Source organism: Heterocephalus glaber, unplaced genomic scaffold (assembly GCF_053883595.1).
Source record: "Heterocephalus glaber isolate CG9 unplaced genomic scaffold, H.glaber_assembly_v1.0 deba00000347, whole genome shotgun sequence".
In the NCBI taxonomy this organism is placed as follows: domain Eukaryota; kingdom Metazoa; phylum Chordata; class Mammalia; order Rodentia; family Bathyergidae; genus Heterocephalus; species Heterocephalus glaber.
The window spans coordinates 15,062,133-15,081,358 of NW_028258143.1; the positions used below are offsets into that span (position 1 = coordinate 15,062,133).

At 36.5% G+C, this 19,226-nt stretch overlaps 1 protein-coding gene across 26 annotated transcripts in view; it reads left to right on the top strand.

The window, feature by feature from the left end:
* Positions 1-19,226, top strand: part of LOC147829866 (uncharacterized) — a 96,588-nt gene that overhangs the window by 30,902 nt on the left and 46,460 nt on the right. For 8 of the 26 annotated variants that reach the window (XR_015445381.1, XR_015445382.1, XM_087196009.1 and 5 more), the window contains one exon: positions 1-17,348. This exon is cut by the window's left edge. The exons of 17 other annotated variants lie outside the window; for them this stretch is intronic. The gene's annotated coding sequence lies outside the window, so the exon portion shown is untranslated. Of the gene's footprint in view, positions 17,349-19,226 lie in introns of those variants that run through there. One more of the 26 variants, XR_015445421.1, reaches the window with a different exon arrangement.

Consider the following 19,226-nt stretch of genomic DNA (forward strand, 5'->3'; position numbering starts at 1 on the left):
AGTAATGCAAAAGTGAAAAACTAACAGATAGATGAGAAATAGAAAAAAATATTCATAGATACTTAGATAAAAATAACAAAATAATTGGCCACTGATTTATTTAGTATGAAGAAAAAAATGGCTGTCATGGGCTAAGACAGGGAGAGAGTCCTCACAGTCCCAGGCCTGACTCTCCCAAGGATGCAGAACGTTGTGGAAGAATCACATAGAGACCGAAAGCATAGAGGCAAAGTTGTACTTTTCTTCAGCAAGCATACAAGAGTACAGCTGCCTTCTCTCAGAGAGACAGGCAGGGGTGCCCAAAATGGAGCCACCATTGAAGGGGGCTCAAGATGCTGGTTTCATAGTATTTGGGGGCCTATCCTGCCTCTGGGCTGAGAGCAGCCCTACTTGATTGGTTAATGATTAACTTAGTTCATTACTAGGGACAACAGGAAAGGGTCTTTTCAGGGGCCCTTTACATCTTAGGGCCAAGGTTCTTTTTCCTTTTGATCGTAGCAAACCCATCTTTGCAGGGTACAGCGTGAAGAGGAGGTGCAACTTCAGCAGACTGTCAGCTTCTTATGGGTGGTTAAGCCTGTTCTGCCAACTATCTGAACTCCTTTGGGGAGGGGCTCATCTCTCCCTGCCTGTGGGTCTCTATCCCTATGGGCTATAGGCCTTTCTATTATGTGGAGACTCAGGATATGGAACCCCAAGACATGAGCTCACTTCCTTGGCCACATCTCCAAACAGAACTTGGAACCCTTGTTAATGGGTGTCACAATCTAGTAACAGCCATCTCCCAAGCTCACTTGGCCAGAGACAGTCAACAGTGAACTTGCTGAGCTGCTTCTCCACTTTGAGAGGCCACAGCCTCAGGACCCCAGGTAGAGAAAGTATCTGTGGAAGATTAAGAAGATGGCTGACTCCATCCAGATGCCGTAGGCCATGCTGCAGCACCACACAACTGTCACAGACACCCCAGGGATTGTCTCCCCGGGAGTGACCACCAGTGACCTACCAAAATCAAGGTACCCCAGTGAAGTCTCCCTAAGCCCAAATACCAATGGCACAAAAACTGGGAAGAGCATGGGGCAAGCATCACCAGGCCCAGAAACACCCAGTAGCTCTGGGAAGTCCTCCCCAGAGCCAAGTGCAGAAACCTAGAGAATCAAAGTCCAGGAGGTCAGACTGAAGTCACAGCCATTGGCCCCCAAGAGACACTGAGAAGCCTGGTGTACATCCGTCCAGGCCTGGTCGGCACTATTGGAAACAACTTCACAGAAAGCCTTGCAGAATTCCAGCCAGTGTAGTCCCTGCAGGCAGTCAGGCCGCTCTTGTTCTCTGAGCCCTGCCTGCCTGTTTCCCTGGGCAGCCAACCCTTCTATGATCCTTCTTCCCAGGCACCTCCACCACCCACACCTCTACCTGATCGGCCCTGATTTTGAGAAGAGACATCATGACAAGATCTCTTGAGAATTCCATCCCCTTTGATGGCCTGTGTGATAAAGATCAAGATATGTGGTGTTTGGACAATAAACAGATTTTCACCACACACTGAGTAGAGGAGGAAGGAGACTCATGTACTGTGTCACCTCAGTTGGAGTTAGAAGAGACCATTAGGCTTTCTGAGCTAAAGAAAGATTCTGAGCTCTTAATTCATTCATTGCCTTGTATACCAGAACATCCTAAAGTGCCTTGTCCAGGAGAAGAGAAATCCATGCACCACAGAGCTGCAGGCTGCTGGGAAAAGCTGTATTATCCAAATGGCCACACTTTTCAGGCTAAACACTTCAGCAGGAGAGCTCACTGGGCTGTCTGCACAGACTGTGTAGGGGAACTTGGCTGCCAGGTGTATAAGTGCACCAACTATAAACTCTCGGTTCACAAGAAGTGCCACAAACTTGTCACAATTGAATGTGGGCAGCATTCTTTATCATCAGAGCCCATGGTGCCAGTCGATCCATCATCCATGGCTTCAGACCCTGCACACACAGCTATCCCACATAACCTTTCAACTCATGAGGCTTTAGAATAAGATGATGAAGAGAATGAGGCAGGGAACACCAGGGAAAGTGGCAAAGCTTCATCTGGTTTAGGTCTGGAGGACTTTGATTTGCTCCAAGTGATTGGCAGAGGAAGTTATGGGAAAGTACTGTTAGTCCAACTGAAAAAATCAAATCGTATGTATGCAATGAAAGCAGTGAAAAAAGAGTGTTTCTACATTCATTGGGTACAGAGAGAGAGGTGCATTCTACAGCAGACATCGAATTGTCCTTTTTAGTTGCACTGCATGCTTGCTTCCAGACAGAAAGCAGACTGTTCCTTGTTCTAGACTATGTCAGTGGGGGAGATCTACTGTTTCATGTGCAGCAACAAAGAATGCTTCCTGAAGAACATGCCAAGTTTTACTCTGCAGAAATCGGTTTAGCAGTCAACTATTTTCATCATCAAGGAATACTTCACAGAAATTTAAAATTGGAAAATGTATTATTGGACTCAGAAGGGCACATTAAACTCATCGATTATTGCTTGTGTAAGGAAGGCTTACAGCCAGGAGACATGACCCACTCTTTCTGTGGCACTCCTCATTTCGTGGCTCCAGAAATTATAAGAAAGGAAGATTACAGTTTCAGTGTGGACTGATGGGCTCTTGGAGTACTGATGTATATGATGATGACCAGAGAGTTTCCATTCCATCTTGATGAGAGCTCTGATAACCCTTATGAAGACTCAATTGAGAATCTCTTCCAAGTAATTTTGGAAAGAGACATTTTCATACCTCGTTATCTGTCTGTACAAGCTGCAAGTATCCTAGAGGGTTTTCTGAACAGGGACACAAAAGAACAACTGGGTTGTCATCCTCACAGAGGCTTTGGTTATATTCAAGAGCATCCATTCTTTCAAAATGTGGACTGGGACATGATGGAACAAAAGCAGGTGGCGCCTCCCTTTAAACCAAATATCTCTGAGCAATTTAGTTTGGACAACTTTGATCCTGAATTTACTAATGAACCTGTCCAGCTCACCCCAGATGATAATCATGTTGTGCGGGAGTTTGATGGATATGAATTTGCAGGTTTTGAGTATATCAATCATCTTACGATGTATGAAGAAGTAGTTTGATCCCCATTTTTCAACTGTACATTTTGCTTATTTTGCCATTTAATGCTTGGAATAACTTGTTACCAGCCTAGATAGAATTAACCATTTCAGGGATGTCTGGAAGCTAATTTTAATTTATTGTTTTGAAGCTATATTTAGATCTAATACTTGATTCTTATAGTCTATAGTAGAGAATGTGGAGTTTTTTGTTCATAGATTAGATTTTTATGAACTGATTTAAATAACAATGAGCCAATCACTTGTTAACCACACTTGTATATGCACTCCATTTGTTGAGTGGGACATAATGCCTAATATTTTTTCTTTTTCTTATGATACAAGAAAACAGTTTGTCTTTTCAGTAAAATATCTTACCTATGCTAGTTTCTCTCCAACCACACTTTTGAAACTGACCATCTTTTGGGGTCAGTTTGTGTAGTCTTCAGGAAAATCTAAAAAATATCAACAATTGTGAATAAAAACACATATACTTGTGTCTTTTTTATATGAAGAAAATACAATATATGACTACAAGCTTTGGAAAGGCAAGAGTTCTCATTAAATGGGGCATCTGAAGAAGATTAAAAGACATTAAATGTTTATAAATTTTAAATTGTTCTAAATTTAAAACTAAATCATTAACTAAAATTAAATTAAACTGATTGTACCATTATAATTTATTTGCATTTAGATGATGATGGTTACCTTTCACATCCTTGGCATAAAAATGATACTAAAACAGAAAGATGATACATAGCATCCTAATTTTAGTTAATGATCTAGTTTTAAATCCAGAATGATTTAAAATTTGTAAACATTTCAGAAATTATCTTTTAACCATTTTTAGATGCCCCATTTCATGAGAAATATTACGTTTCGAAAGCTTGTACTCATGTATTATCTTTTCTTCATATAATTTAGTTTGAAACTAATGAAAACATCAAGGGAAAATGTTTATAGGCATTCATGTGTTCATTTCTGAGGCATGTATGTTTCTCTTAATTCCTGGAACTTGTTTTAAAACAAAAAACACTATTCACAACATAAACTTACAGAGAATTCTAACATGTCAGAAATATGTTTAGGATCTTGCTTTTAAGTGTTGCTCTTTTCTGTAGGGCATTTCAGAGTGTACAATAATCACCCAGGGTGTTTGTTCACCATGTTTATTACTGAGCCCACATTTGAACTCTTTTGGACTTTTGAACGTCATTTGGAGAAACACTTTCTTCAAGATATTCTTTTCTCCTCCAGTTAAATAGTAGAAAGTGTGTTCATGGTATAATATTTTAAGATATTACAAGCAGAAATTTACAACTTTATGAACATTTTTGAACAAATTTTACATGAATGACTTCATTAGATACCTTCCTTATTCCCCTCAACAAAATCTTACCAGTTTTCTGCCAATGATATCGAAATGATGAGCATTTTTCTTTCTTGAGATTTTCACCATTATTCAGGGTGGTCCTTTGCTTTTCAATTTTTTAAGTAATAAGATTAACTGTATATTTTATAGAGAACTGCATAACAGATATGTTTTCAACTATTTTTTGTAGTATTTAAGTGTTATGTCAGCTCTTTTCATGTCATATAGAAATTGTCTCAAAATACTCTTTAGGGGAATAAGTCACTTTATAGTTAGAATGGTTGACATTCTGGTGTTCTAAAAAGATTTACTTTGCATAATCCTGTAGTCCGATCATTTTATGCATATGCAGGTTAAATTTCAAGTACTGTGTTCAACACTGATATATTTACTGTATAAATTTGTTTTGTTTTGATTTCTGTCATGTAGAACACTGCCTTGGTCATCATAATGTAATCTGTGTTGTGTTCTTTTTTCATGTTACTGCCTTTAAATAAAGCATTTAATATAAATTTAAAAAAAATAAATAAATCTTTAACTTATATTTTGACCTTAACATGTAGCAAGTACATTAATTTGGAAAATTGTGATCATTATAAGGTCCATATTTTACCATGTATGAAATCTTGATGCAATGCAATTATCATTATATTAAAAAACTGTAATGTGTCAGTCTCTGGCCTTTTTTATGTTTTTGTATATATTAAATAGTCCAAAGTCTAGTAAAATTGGTGATAAATAACCATGTCATCTTTAATATCCTATTTTGTCTCTTATACAATATGAAGAACACAAACTGTGATGAAACTGAAGTGGAAATATATGCAAGGTCTGCAGACAACATCAGAATTGAAAATTCAAATGAACAGCACAAATAGTTGGAGTACAATTGGAAATGTAAAAAGAAAATTCATTATAAGAAGGCCAAATAAACAATCCAAAGGGAAAGGTCACAGAAACAAAAATAATGGTAGTCATGAGGACAGCTATAAAAATGTAAGGCATGCCTCTATTTTACAACTAAGGGAATGAAATTCAGAAATACTTGATAGCTGAACAGGCTGATTTTCATAACAACAACCAATTTCAACGTAGGTAAAAATACACCATCTAATGAATAATTTCACCTTCCTGAATATTAAACACACTTACATTTTGGATTAAATAATTTGGTATATTAAAGCATATTAATTCAGATGTTTACATAATAATTCTGTTCTTCATTTCTTAGTGTTTAACACTTTTTCTAATGTTTTCCCCTTAATTGTTGCACTTAAGAAGATACTGCAAACCATTCAGATGAGTTTATTTTCATATGTTTCTGCTTGTGGATCTATGTATATGCAGCCTTATGGTATCACCTGAAATAAAAGAGGTTAATATCAAAATATAATAATTTTATAATTAGATTATGCCATTAGTCGAGAATTTTCAAAACTTAATGTTGAAAAATACTGATTTTCTACACGTTTCTTTATTTATTAAATTATTTTATTGGTACAATGTAGGTATATAACACAATTACATTTCTCATTGGGAATTGTACCGTTACATAATGCATCTTGGTTCTTATTTTTTCCCCATTCCTAGCCCTCCGTTCACCCCCTCCACCCTTCCCTATTTACAAGGACTTTGTTTCCATTTTTTCCATTTCTCATCATTTTTCCTTTCCCTTCTTTCCTTTCCCTTGCCCCTCCCAATACCCCTAGCACTTTGGACCTTTTCTTCCTATGTTGCATTATCAATTATTCATTCTAATCATTGGTACATTTCAGGTATACAATATAATGACATTCGTCATTGGAAATTTGCACCTTTACATAGTCTCTCTTGGTTCTTATTTTCCACCCTTGCCCAGCCCTCCCTTCAACCCCTCCATTCCTCCCTATTTACAAAGATTTTGTTCCTATTTTTCCATTTTCTCATATTAATCCCATTCCCTTCTATCCTTTTCTCTAGCCCTCCCACTTCCTTCCCCTTTGCCCCTTTTCTTCCTATTTCACATTACCTATTATACATTTAGTCCTTATTTACACTTTCAGTTTCTCACACCAGAGAAACTATTTGGAATTTATTCATGTGTGTCCTATTTATTTCACTTAAGAGTATTGCCTCAATGTGCATCCACTTAGCCATAAATGTCTCGAATTTCTCATTTTTTATGGCTGAGTAGTACTCCATTTTATAAAAAAAACCACATTTTCTTTATCCAGTCTCCAGTTGATGGGCATTTGGGCTGTTTCCAAGTTTTAGCTATTACAAACTGTGCTGCTATGCAAACGGGCGCACATATATCACTGTGCTATGATTCTTTTAATTCTTTGGGGAAGATCTCCAGCAGTGGAATAGCGGGGTCAAATGAGACTTCCAGTCCTAGTTCTTTGAGGTAGCTCCATACTGATTTCCACAGTGCTTGCACCAGTCTACACTCCCACCAACAATGGAGCAGGGTTGCTCTTTCCCCACAGCCCCGCCAGCATTTGTTATTGGTTGATTTCATGATAGCAGCCATCTTTCTGGAGTGAAGTGGAATCTCAGCATTGTTTTCATTTGCATCTCTCAAATGACCAGTGATGTTGAACATTTTTTCATGTATTTATTTGCTATTTCTACTTCTTTGTCTGAGAAATATCTGTTCATTTCAGATGCTTATTTTCGGATTGGATCTTTAAATTTGGGAGGTCTGATCTTTTTAAGTTCTTTATAGATTCGAGATAGTAGACGTTTATCTGAGGAAGAGCAGGTGAAGATTTTTTCCCACATTGTGGGTTGTCTCTTCACACTGCTGGTGGTTTCTCTTGCTGTGCAGAAGCCTTTTAATAAGAAGAGATCCCACTTGTTGATTGTTTGTGCTAGTTCACAGGCAACTGAGATTTTCTTCATAAAATCTTTTCCTACACCAATGTCTTCAAGGGTTCTACCTAACCTCTGTTCCAACTGGTTCAGAGTTTCTATTTTAATATTTAGATCTTTAATCCATTTTGATTTTAGTTTAGTGCATGATGAGAGATACAGGTCTAGTTTTAATCTTTGGCAAGTTGAAGCCCAATTTTTCCAGCACCATTTATTAAAGAGGCTATCTTTCCTCCAGTGAGGGTGTTTGGCTCCTTTATCAAAGATGAGATGGCTGAGTGTGTCTAGCATTATTTCTGTATCTTCTAATCTGTTCCACTGGTCCTCAAGTCTGTTTGCTAGTGCCATGCTGTTTTTATCACAGTAGCTTTGTAGTATAGTTGCAGGTTGGGGATTGTGATACCCCCTGCTATGTCTCTGTTACCTAGAATTGCTTTTGCTATTCTGGGTCTCTTCTTGTTCCAAATGAATTTTTGGATTGTTTTCTCAAGGTCTATGAAGTATGCTGCTGGGATCTCAATTGGAATTGCATTGAATCTATATAGCAGTTTTGGAAGTATGGCCATTTTCACTATATTACTCCTTCCTACCCAGGAGCAGGGGATGTCTGTCCATTTTCTGATATCATCTTCAATCTCATTTCAGAGTGCTATAGTTTTCAGAAAAAAAGGTCTTTGATTTCTTTTGCTGGATGTTTCCTAGGTATTTCAGTTTTTTGGATGCTATTGTGAAAGGAATTATTTGCCCTCTTTCTCTCTCGGTGAGTATGTCATTTGTGTAGAGGAAAGCTATTGATGTTTTTGTGTTGACCTTGTATCGAGCTAGTCTACTGATTTTGGTTATTAAGTCTAGAAGACTTTTGGTGGAGTCTTGGGGTCTTCTATATACAGGATCATGTCACCTGCACATAATGACAATTTGACTTCTTCATTTCCTATCTTTATTCCTTTTATTTCTTTCTCTTTTCTAATTGCCATGGCTAATGTTTCCAGAACTATATTGAACAAGAGTGGTAATAGTGGACATCCTTGTCTTGTTCCTGATTTGAGTGTGAAGGATTTCAGTTTTTGACCATTTAGTATGATATTGGCTGTTGGTTTTTCATAGATGACTTCTATCAATTTGAGGTAGAGACCATCTATTCCAATTTTTTGTAGGGTTTTTATCATACATGCGTGTTGGATTTTGTCAAATGCTTTTTCTGCGTCTATGGAGATAATCATATGGTTTTTGTCCTTGGCTCTATTGATATAGTGTATTACATTAATTGATTTTCGTATATTGAACCATCCCTGCATCCCTGGGATGAATCCCACTTGATCAGGGTGTATGATCTTCTTGATGATCTTCTGCATTCTATTTGCCAGTATCTTATTAAGGATTTTTGCATCTATGTTCATTAGTGAGATTGGCCTAGTGTTCTCTCTTTCAGTTGGGTGTTTCTCTGCTTTGGGGATCAAGGTGATGCTTGCTTCCAGGAATGAATTTGGGAGTATTGCTTCCCTTTCAATTTCATTGAAGAGTTTAAACAGTAGTGGCAGCAGGTCCTCTCTAAATGTCTTGTAGAATTCAGCAGTGAAGCCATCAGGGTCTGGGCTTTTCTTAGTCGATAAGTTTTTAATTACATTTTCAATTTCATTGGTTGATATTGGGTTATTCAGAGTTTTTAGATCTTCTTCGTTCAAGTTTGGTAATTCATATGTATCTAGGAATCTGTCCATTTCTTCTGCGTTGTCCATCTTATGGGCATATAGGTTCTGGAAGTAGGTATTGATGATCCTCTGGATATCTGCTGAGTCTCTTGTAATTTCACCCTTTTCATTCCTAATTGCATGGATTTGGGCCTTTTCTTTCCTTTTTCTGACAAGGTTGGCTAAGGGTTTGTCAATTTTGTTGATTCTTTCAAAGAACCAACTCTTGGCTTCATTGATTTTTTGTATCGTTCTCTTAGTCTCCATTGCATTGATTTCTCCTCTGATCTGTATAATTTCCTCCCTTGTATGAGCTCTGGGGTTGTCCTGCTCTTCTTTTTCTAGAAGCTTGAGGTTCAGCATCAGGTTGTTTAATTGTGTTCATTCTGTTTTCCTAATATGCGTATGCAGTGCTATGAGTTTCCCTCGTAAGACTGCTTTCATTGTGTCCCATAGATTCCGATGTGGTGCATTGTCATCGTCATTTAATTGAAGGAACTGTCTGCTGTCTTCTTTAATTTCCTCTGTTACTCATTGGTTATTCAGAAGTGTGTTGTTCAGTTTCCATGTGTTTATGAAATTCTTGAGGTTTCTTTTGCTATTGATCTCCAATTTCATCACTCTATGGTCTGGTAATATGCAGGGGACAACTTCAATTCCTTTGCACTTACTTAAACATTTTCTACGAGAGAGTATATGATGTATTTTGGAGAACAACCCCTGTGCAGCTGAAATGAATCTGTTTTCTGATTTTGTGGGGTGGAACACTCTGTAAACATCTGTTAAGTTCATTTGTTCAAGAATTTGAGTTCTAGTATTTCATTGCTTAATTTTTGTCTAGTTGATCTATTTGTGACTGTGGGGTATTGATTTCCTCTGCTACTACTGTATTAGTGCCTATTTGATTTTTCATGGCCTTTAGTATTTGTTTAATATAGTTGGGCACACTAGTGTTTGGTGCATATATGTTTATGATTGTCATCTCTTCCTCTTGGATTATTCCCTTTACAAGGATATAATGTCCTTTTTCTTCTCTCTTAATCAGTGTTGGTTTAAAATCCACTTGATCTGCAAAGAGGATAGTTACTCCTGCTTTCTTTTGGGATTCCTGTCACATGGAGTATTGTTTTCTACCCTTTAACTTTTAATCTATGAGTTTCTTTTTGAATTAAGTGTGTTTCTTGTATGCAGCATATTGTTGGGTCTTACTTCTTGACCAATTCTGCCAGTCTACTTCTTTTGATTGGTGAATTGAGACCATTAACATTGATGGTTATACCTTATATGTATTGACTTATCCTTGTCATGACTTTTTCTATTTGTTGGATTCTCCCCCTTTTCATTTAATTTCTTGTCACACCCAACAGATTCATCCTGCTGTGATTCCTGGAGTTGTGATCCTTGTTGTCTTTTCCTAGGATATTGTTTAAAATTTTTTGGAGTGCCGGTTTGGTATTCATGAAGTTCCTAAGGTGCTCTTTGTCATGAGAGTATCTTATTTCTTTCCCCCCCCCATTAAGTTTATTGGTACATTTTAGGTATAAAATACATTTACATACATCATTTGGATCTTGTACCATTATATGAGTATCTTAGTTTTTATTTTTTCCCCTTCCCCTGCCTTCCCTTCACCTCTTCCACCCTTCCCTATTTGCAAAGATTTTGTTTCCATTTTTTTCCATTTCTCATATTTTTTCTTTTCCTTTCTTTCCTTTCCCCTGCCCTTCCCATTTCTCCTGCTCTTTTATACCTTTGCATCCTATTACACAATATCAATTATATGTTTTTTAAATTATAATATCAAGATCTAGGAGACATTACCACAGGTTTTACAGGATTTAAAAGGATATAGAAAGCATATTACAAAAAATCTGTTTTGAAATAAATTTGGCAACTTTTAAGAAGTACTAGAAGACAAATTAATGAAACTAACTCTGGAGGAAATATAAAATTTGAATAGCACCTATTAGAGAAAGTATATTCCTAGCTTGAAAACCTACCTATATGACAACAACAAGCTGGTATACATTTTAACTGATAAATTATATCAAACATTTAAAGCAGAAAAGGAAAAAAAGAATACTTCCCCCCTCACTTTAGGAAATCAACATTGTGCTAATCCTAAAACTGGATAAAGATAATAGAAGAAAAAAGTATGAACATAGATAGAAATTTGTTTAACAAAACAAACTATTAGAAGTCAGATCTGGCAGGATGTAGAAAGTGGTTTTATTATAGGGATGCCAGTGTTGGTTCAGCATTGGAAGATTCACCCCCAAAAGTCATCATTTTAACAGAGGAAAGGAAAAAGCCATATGATCCTGTCACTAGTTGGAGAAAAAGTATTGGACTAAATTCTACAGCTGTTCATGGTAAAAGCTATCAGGAGACTAGAAGTAGAACAGAAATTTCTCAACAGGTTAAAGACATGTACTCCATACTTCCAGCGAGAATGCCTTTTATGAATGGAGACGATACAATGCTTTCTCCTTAAGGTGGGGAACAAGGGCAGATATGCTTGCTGTTCATCTGTCCATTAAACTTTGAAACATGCCCCAAACCAAAATATTCTGGCAATAAAATGACACAATTAGGATAGGATTGGCAAGGTAGAAGCAAAATCTTTATATGTAGATGAAATGATCATCTACAGAGAAAATATTAAGAAATCTCTAGAAGCCCTGAGAACTTGTATTTGAATTTATCCAGATTAGAAAACACAAGGTATATATAAAAATTCAGGTCTGTGTATACTTGCTATAAATGAATTGGATATTGAAATTTAAAAGTTATGTAGGAGTACAAAGGACCTAGAAAAGTAAAAAAAAGAAAAAAAAAACTGTTGAAAGACATTTAGCACCTAATTTTAAGACTTCCTCTAAAGCTACAGTAATCAAGGCAGTGTTGGTGTAAGGAAAGACATATAGATCATTTGAATAAAACAGAGAATCTAGAAATAGAACCACACATATATGGTCCACTGAGTTTTGAAAAATTATTTAACATTAACATTTTAAAGAATATAAACTCAATTCAAAAGCCGAGGAAAAGATAGTGTCTTTAGCAAATGGCACTAGAATACCTGGTATCCGTATATTAAAAATTAATCTCAACCCTTTTTTTCCATACATGAAAATAACTTGAAGGGATCTATGAACCTAAATATGAAAGCCTAAATGTATAAAACTTTAAGAAGAAATTATAAGGGTAAATGTTTATGAATTTAGGGTAACAAGAACTTCCTAGGATACAAAAAACATGATGTGTAAAAGAAAAAAATGGATAAATGAGATTCCATCAAAATTTAGAACTTTAAATGGCATCGTTAAAATGAAAAATAGTCCTTAAACTGACCATATTTACAATGCATATAACCTATGAGCAGAATATATAAAGAATTCTTAGAGCTCATTAATAGACAACCCAATTAAAATGTAGACACAAGAAGATGATTAATAGCCACTACAGCACAAGGAAAGGTGTGCAACACTAAAATCAGAAAAATACTAATCATGAACAATAACAAGATTGAATTATATACTCATTAGGGAGATGAAGATAAAAGTTTTAAAAAGCTTGTCGAGACTTTTTCTTTTTGTTGAATTCTCCCCCTTTGCGTTTAATTTGTCATGCCCAATGAATTCAATCTGCTATGCTTCCTGGGGTTGTGATCCTCATTGTCTTTTCCCAGGGTATTGTCTAAAATTTTTTAGAGTGCTGGTTTGGTATTCATGAAGTTCCTGAGGTGCTCTTTATCATGAAAGTATTTTATTTCTCCATCAATATTGAAAGATAGTTTTGCAGGGTACATCGTCTGGGTTGGAGGCTGTTTTCCTTTAGGGCTTTGAACACATCACTCCAAGCTCTTCTTGCCTTGAGGGTTTGCATTGAGAAGTCTGCTGTGATTCTGATGGACTTTCCTTTGTATGTGATTTGTTTCTTTTCTCTGATTTCAGAACTTTGTTCTTCTGTTGGGTTTCAGGAATCTTAACAATTATACGCCTATGTGTAGATTTTTTTTTTTATCAAGGCTAGTTGGAGTCATTTATGCCTCACTTATCTGTGTGTCAAGTTCTTTTCCCCTGCTTGGGAAGTTTTCTACCATTACTTCTGTGAAGATTTTTTATGTCATCTGCACTCTCCTCTTCATTGACTCGTCTTATGTTATTCTTCTTTGCATTGTCTAGCAGGTGCTGGATTAATTTCTCCTGTTCCCTTACAATTTTAAAGCAGTTTTTCTTTTCCTGGTCACTAATTGCAATCTTATCTTCTATATCTGAAATTCTGTCCTCTCATTGGCTCATTCTGCTGTGTAGACTTTCAATGGAGTTTTTAATCTCTTGGAAATCTGTTTGTATCTGTTTCATGGATTCCATTTGTTTCCTATGTCGGGATTCCATCATGTTCCTCAGCTCCTCTCTAGATTTATTAATCATATCTTGCTCTGTGAGCACAATCTCTGCTGTTATCTGAGAAATTATTTCAGATTTAATTTTTTCCAGATGCTCTTTTGTTGCCAGTTCAGGGAGTCCAGGTGGCTGAGTATCAGAGTTTCCCATCTTGTTTCCCTTTGGGGTTCCTGTAGGTGATTTGGAATTCTGGATTTGAGACGTGTTTATTTGTATTCTCATTTCCACGGGCGGGGTGGGGGTTGTCCTGCTGGCATCTGGGCAGCTCACCTCTTCTGGTATGGGAGCATTGGTTCAGTGACCTGGAAGCCTTTCCCTCTGCACTGAGGTCGGTGGTGCAGCAGCCAGGAAACCTCCTCCTCTGCACTGCAAAGCTTATTCTTTCAATGTCTGTTGATTTTGCTTGAAGATGGGAGTGCTGTTGTCCAAAATCAAAGCATCTTTCACAGGGCTTAGTAGCCAATAACAATGTGTTCTGTCCACATTAAATTGTAGTAATTCTTTTCTCCTACCTGGCTAAGCCTAATGCATCAGCACGTTTTGGAATGTTGGAGTCTTCTGGAGGGGGTTTCTAGGTTCTTTCTGTCTTGACTAAAGAATTGGTCAAGGCAAGTGCAAACAGTAGCAAAGTTTTATTAAAAGTAAGAAAAGAATCAGGCTCTATAGAGTAAGTTTGGGCCAAGTCAAAGGAGGAAACAAGTGCACCCTACATCATCAGGTTGGGCTACCAAGAAAGAGAACAGACTGGGAAAAACTCAAAAACTGGGAAAAACTGTGATCTGTCCTTTGGTATCACCCACTCCTTGGGCTGATGTCAGGTCTAGACGATCCTATGAAAAATCTGCTAATAGCACTATTTGATGATACTTCAAAATGGAAAAAAGGAAGTCCTCAGTTCAAATATTATTTTCATTCCAGCTGCATGTTCAAATCATCATATTGCAAATTATCTTGACTTTTTACATATGAATTCACAATTCTACAATAAAAGCAGTCTATTTTTTAAGGCTAGTTTTGTGTTTTTTGTCAACCAACTTAGAACCTTTCCTCCAAAGATAAGCGTTCAAATTTTTGCAAAAAGTTGTAAACATAAAAAGTAGAAATATATATTATATTCAGTACACTAAATCAATAATGGATATCTCGGTTACAAATACAAAACCCAGCACAAATAATCTTGCCAACTGAAGGTTTATTTAACCTCAATAATCCTGGTAACTAATAACTGTAAATTCTTGAAATAGGTAATGATCATGAAATCATAATGTATTTCAGATTTAGAACACTATGTTTCTAAAAAATGGATTCATTACTTTTTTTCTCTGAAAAAGTCACACAACCTGAAAATGCTTACTTTACTTGTATGAATAAAGAAGAAAAACTGTAAAGTGAAGAAAAAATAAATCCAGTGAGATAAAATAAAAACATCACATGGAATTATATAACTGTGGAGAGGAAATAAAAATTGTGCTATTATGCAATCAAAATTATGGAATCCTTAGATATTTTTAATAAAAAATGATAATCACCTCAATTCTGTGTAAGCACATATGAATTTTGCTGTCAAGTCTGTTTATTTCCAATTATTATATGGTTCAATATTTGTTATTCATCCAAACCTCAATATTTTGTGTATTTCTACAATGTGAAACTATTGTAAGCTGTCTTCAATATCTTTTGTTGCAATTTATTTCAGTCTACATTATGATATTACCTCATGGGACTGTGTAATTCAAAATTGTGTTTTAATATTTTAGTACAAGTATGTACTCAGAAAAATCGTGGAGCACTGGCATGTTTCCCTATATTTGGGGATTTTTTTTATAATAGTGATATATTATCAAGCAATATTGTTGCCTTTGCATTTGCAGAGAGGTCAAATTCTCTAATATAAGATCAAGAATAATAGTCATAAATGATACCACTCAAATTTGCTACTGGAAAAAAATGTTATCGAGTTCTGAAAATATACTGCTCTTCTAATTTTTTATGTGTACATCTTCTCAAGAGTTCATTTGTTTATTTTCTGTAGTAATATAGTGAAGGGAGAATTTAAAGAAAATATTCACTTTTCTAAGGAGAGATGATATAATATTTAAGCCATATCCGAGATAATAGCACTTATTTATTTACAATGTTTTAGTTCTACTTTTAAAATCAGCTACATGTACATTGGAACTGGAATTTGGCATTTATGAAGTGATTTCTGTCAACTTAATAAATGTACTTTGAAAAAAGGGCATGAGAAGTGAACGAATTTCTAAATTCAGGGAACTCAGAAACTATCTCACCCCACATATATTTTTAAAAATTTTATTTAGAGTTCCAGGTTTATTAGATTAGGCTGCTTTCACATAATTTGCATATGAAATTACTTCTTTTTTTCCATGAAATTTATTGGTACATTTTAGGTAGACAATATGATGACATTCATCATTATTGGGAATTTGTACCTTTACATGATATATCTTGGTTCTTATTTTTTCCCCATTCCCTTGCCCTCCCTTCAACCCTTCCACCACTCCCTATTTGCAAAGATTTTGTTTCCATTTTTTCCTTTTCTCATATTTTTCCCCTTCCCTTCTTTCCTTTCCCCTACTCCTTCCACTTCCTCCTCCCCTAACTTTAGACCTTTTCTTCCTGTTTCACATTGACTGTTATACATTTTGATTGTTATTTACACTTTCAGTTTCTCACACCAGAGAAAATATTCAATATTTACACGTGTGTCCCATTTATTTCACTTAAGAGTATGTCCTCAGTGTGCATCCATTTAGCAATAAAAGTCTCTAGTTTCTCATTCTTTATGGTTGAGTAGTACTCCATTTTATAAAAAAACCCACATCTTCCTTTTCCAGTCTCCAGTTGATGGGGAATTAGGCTGTTTCCAAGTTTTAGCTATTACAAACTGTGCCGCTATAAACACGGGTGCATATATATCACTGTGGTATGATTCTTTTAAATCTTTTGAGAAGATAGCCAGCAGTGGAATAGCTGGGTCCAATTTGACCTCTAATCCTAGCTTTTTGAGATCTCCATATTTATCACCACACTCAATCCACACATTTAAAACTTCATTATGAAATAATTAAGAATGCAAAAATTATCATTGTAACATTTGTAAGGGTATAGTTTAGTGGCAGGAAGTACTTTTATATTGTTGTATCATCTTTGTATTGATCATCACAATTATCTTACTTTATAATTTTTCGTTATTTCAAAGAGCAGCTCTTTGTTAAACAATAACCTTCAGTTTTCTCTCCACCAGTCTCTAATAACTACTATTATTTTGGTCTTTATGAATTTCAGTATTTCAGTTATTTTATGTAAATAAAATAGTTCAAAATGTACTATTTTTTGCATGGTTTATTTTACTTAAATACAATGTCTTTAAGACTCATGTATATTGCACCATATATCATAATTTTATTCCATTTTTAGACTGACTTATATTCCATTGTTTTTATACTACATTTTACTTTCTGCCCACAGTGGACATTAATGATGACTGTACCTTTCGGCTATTGTGGATAAGCCTGTAGTGAACATTGTGTACAACTATCTATTTAAATCTTACTTTCCATTTTTTACACGTATTCCCAGAAGCAGAACTGCTGAGTTAAATGGTGAGGCTATTTTTTAAGTTTTCAAGGAGCCACTATATTAGTCAGCTTTGCTTCGCTGGGACAAATATCTGACACCTATAACTTAAAGGAGTAATGGGGTTTCTTGGCTCACTGTTTTAGAGGACTTAAGTCCATTGTCTGCTGGCTCCAAGGCGGAAATGTCATGGCAGAAGGGAGTGACAGAGCAATGGTTCTGCCTCATGGCTGCTGAGAAGTAGAGCAGGAGAAGAATGTGAGAAAGGAAGGGGCCAGGGAACCTTTTAGTATCCAAAGTCGTGCTTCATGACCGACTGACACACTCAGAAGTGCGTGTGACTAACAGGTGGCTTCCAAGGCAGTCTAGCAGACACGATTAAGCTCAACCACATTGCACCCCTTGTCGACTGACACCCTACACCATCTCTTTATATCACACTTAATCTCCAAATAAACATCAGTTAATGATTCCACCTAACACGTTATATCTATCATGTACAACCTAGAAGGCAGTAATCTTTCTTTCAATGTCTCGATAGTTGCAGCATTTTTCTTAACTCTAAGTCAATGTTTCTTTGAGACACAAGGAAAACTCTAGCTGTGAACCTCTACAAAACACGTTGTGTAGTCCCATGGTAAAATGTCACAGGATGAATGAGGGGCTAGAAAAACAATAGGACCAAACTGAAACCAAAAGCCAAAAAAGCAAACATTAAGTCCTGTAGCTATATGTCTGGCATTGGGGCCATTAGGTGATGAGATGTGAGCTCCAGAGGACTTGGGCATGCCATCTCTATGGCTTTCATGGTGGCAGCCTCTCTCTTGGACTGGCTTTTACTCACTGTTTGCAGTTTTTCTCGAGAGGTACCACACTTGTGAAATCTCAGACTTCCTGGGGTCTCCACTGCACCTTTGGCTCCATTTTCATAGATTCACAGCCAGCTCTCTCAGAAGCACATTTTCTGTTCTCCCATGCCTACCTTTAAAAATCCAGGTGGAGGTTTTTCTGACACCACAACTTCTGTATTCTGCATATCAGTAAAATGAGCATCATGTGGGTGACACAGATTTCTTCCACCAGTGTGGGCAGTGAGCAGATACCTTTGATCATGGCTGCAGCAGCTTCTCGGTGCCTAGATGGTAGAACATGGTGAAATGAATCCCAGTCAATAGATTCCCTAGAAGGGCCTTCTTGAATATAGGTCCCAGTGACTCTCAAATGGGAAACCTTTGAACCTTCAATGGATTGGTTATAGCTGATCCTGAGAGCCCTCAGCAATCTTTGTTCTTCCTGTACAAAGGGTTTTCTTTTTAATGACACTAATCTTGTTACCAACAATATCTCCTTTGGCCACAGTTTATATATGATTCTTTTCATTCAAATTTTAAATATTTCAATTTTTTTCTACTTTGTTTTTTGCTTAGTTATCAATATAAATTTGACTGAAAGCTGTCAGTGGTAACTATGGCACCATCTGATTGTTGAACTGCTTTGCAATTTCTTCTACCAGATCAATTACTCTGTAAATTTTAAACTCAGCCTCCTGAAGAATTTCAGGAAATGTGCAAAATGTAGACAACATGGGCTGCTAGTCCAACTCACAAGACAATCCTCATTCCCAGTTCAAACCTTATGAGCACGGCCTTATTGGTCAGCACTGCTATCACCACTCTGGTCTGAGCCCTGACCAGAATCACACAACAGGCTCTGATTATAACATTCTAGGACTTTTCTACCCACAATCTCTGAAGTTTTGATACTCCTTCTGCAAAGCACTTTTAAAAGTTTCTGAGAGAATGGGAGAAAGGAAAAGTAAAGAGAATTGAGATGTGTCATGTACATGTACCGACTCCAGATGATGACTGTAATCATTATGTACAGCAAACATAGACTAATAAAAAAAGGAAAGTAAGCAAGCAAACAAACAAATTCCCAGACAACCAAAAGCTTCAGAACTACATAGTCTGGTGTAGACATAGCAATCACTCCAGGCCTGGTATCAATTTTCTTTTCTTTTTTTTTTTTTTTTTGGTACCAGGGATGGAACTCGGGACCTTGCGCTTGCGAGGCAGGTGGTGGCACCGCTGTCAATTTTCTATGTTAGTTAGCTTTCCCATTGCTGGGATCCATATGCTGACACCACAATTTAAAAGAGGACATCTTTTATTTGCCTTAAACTTTCAGAGGATTCAGTTCATGGTTAGCAGACTGCAA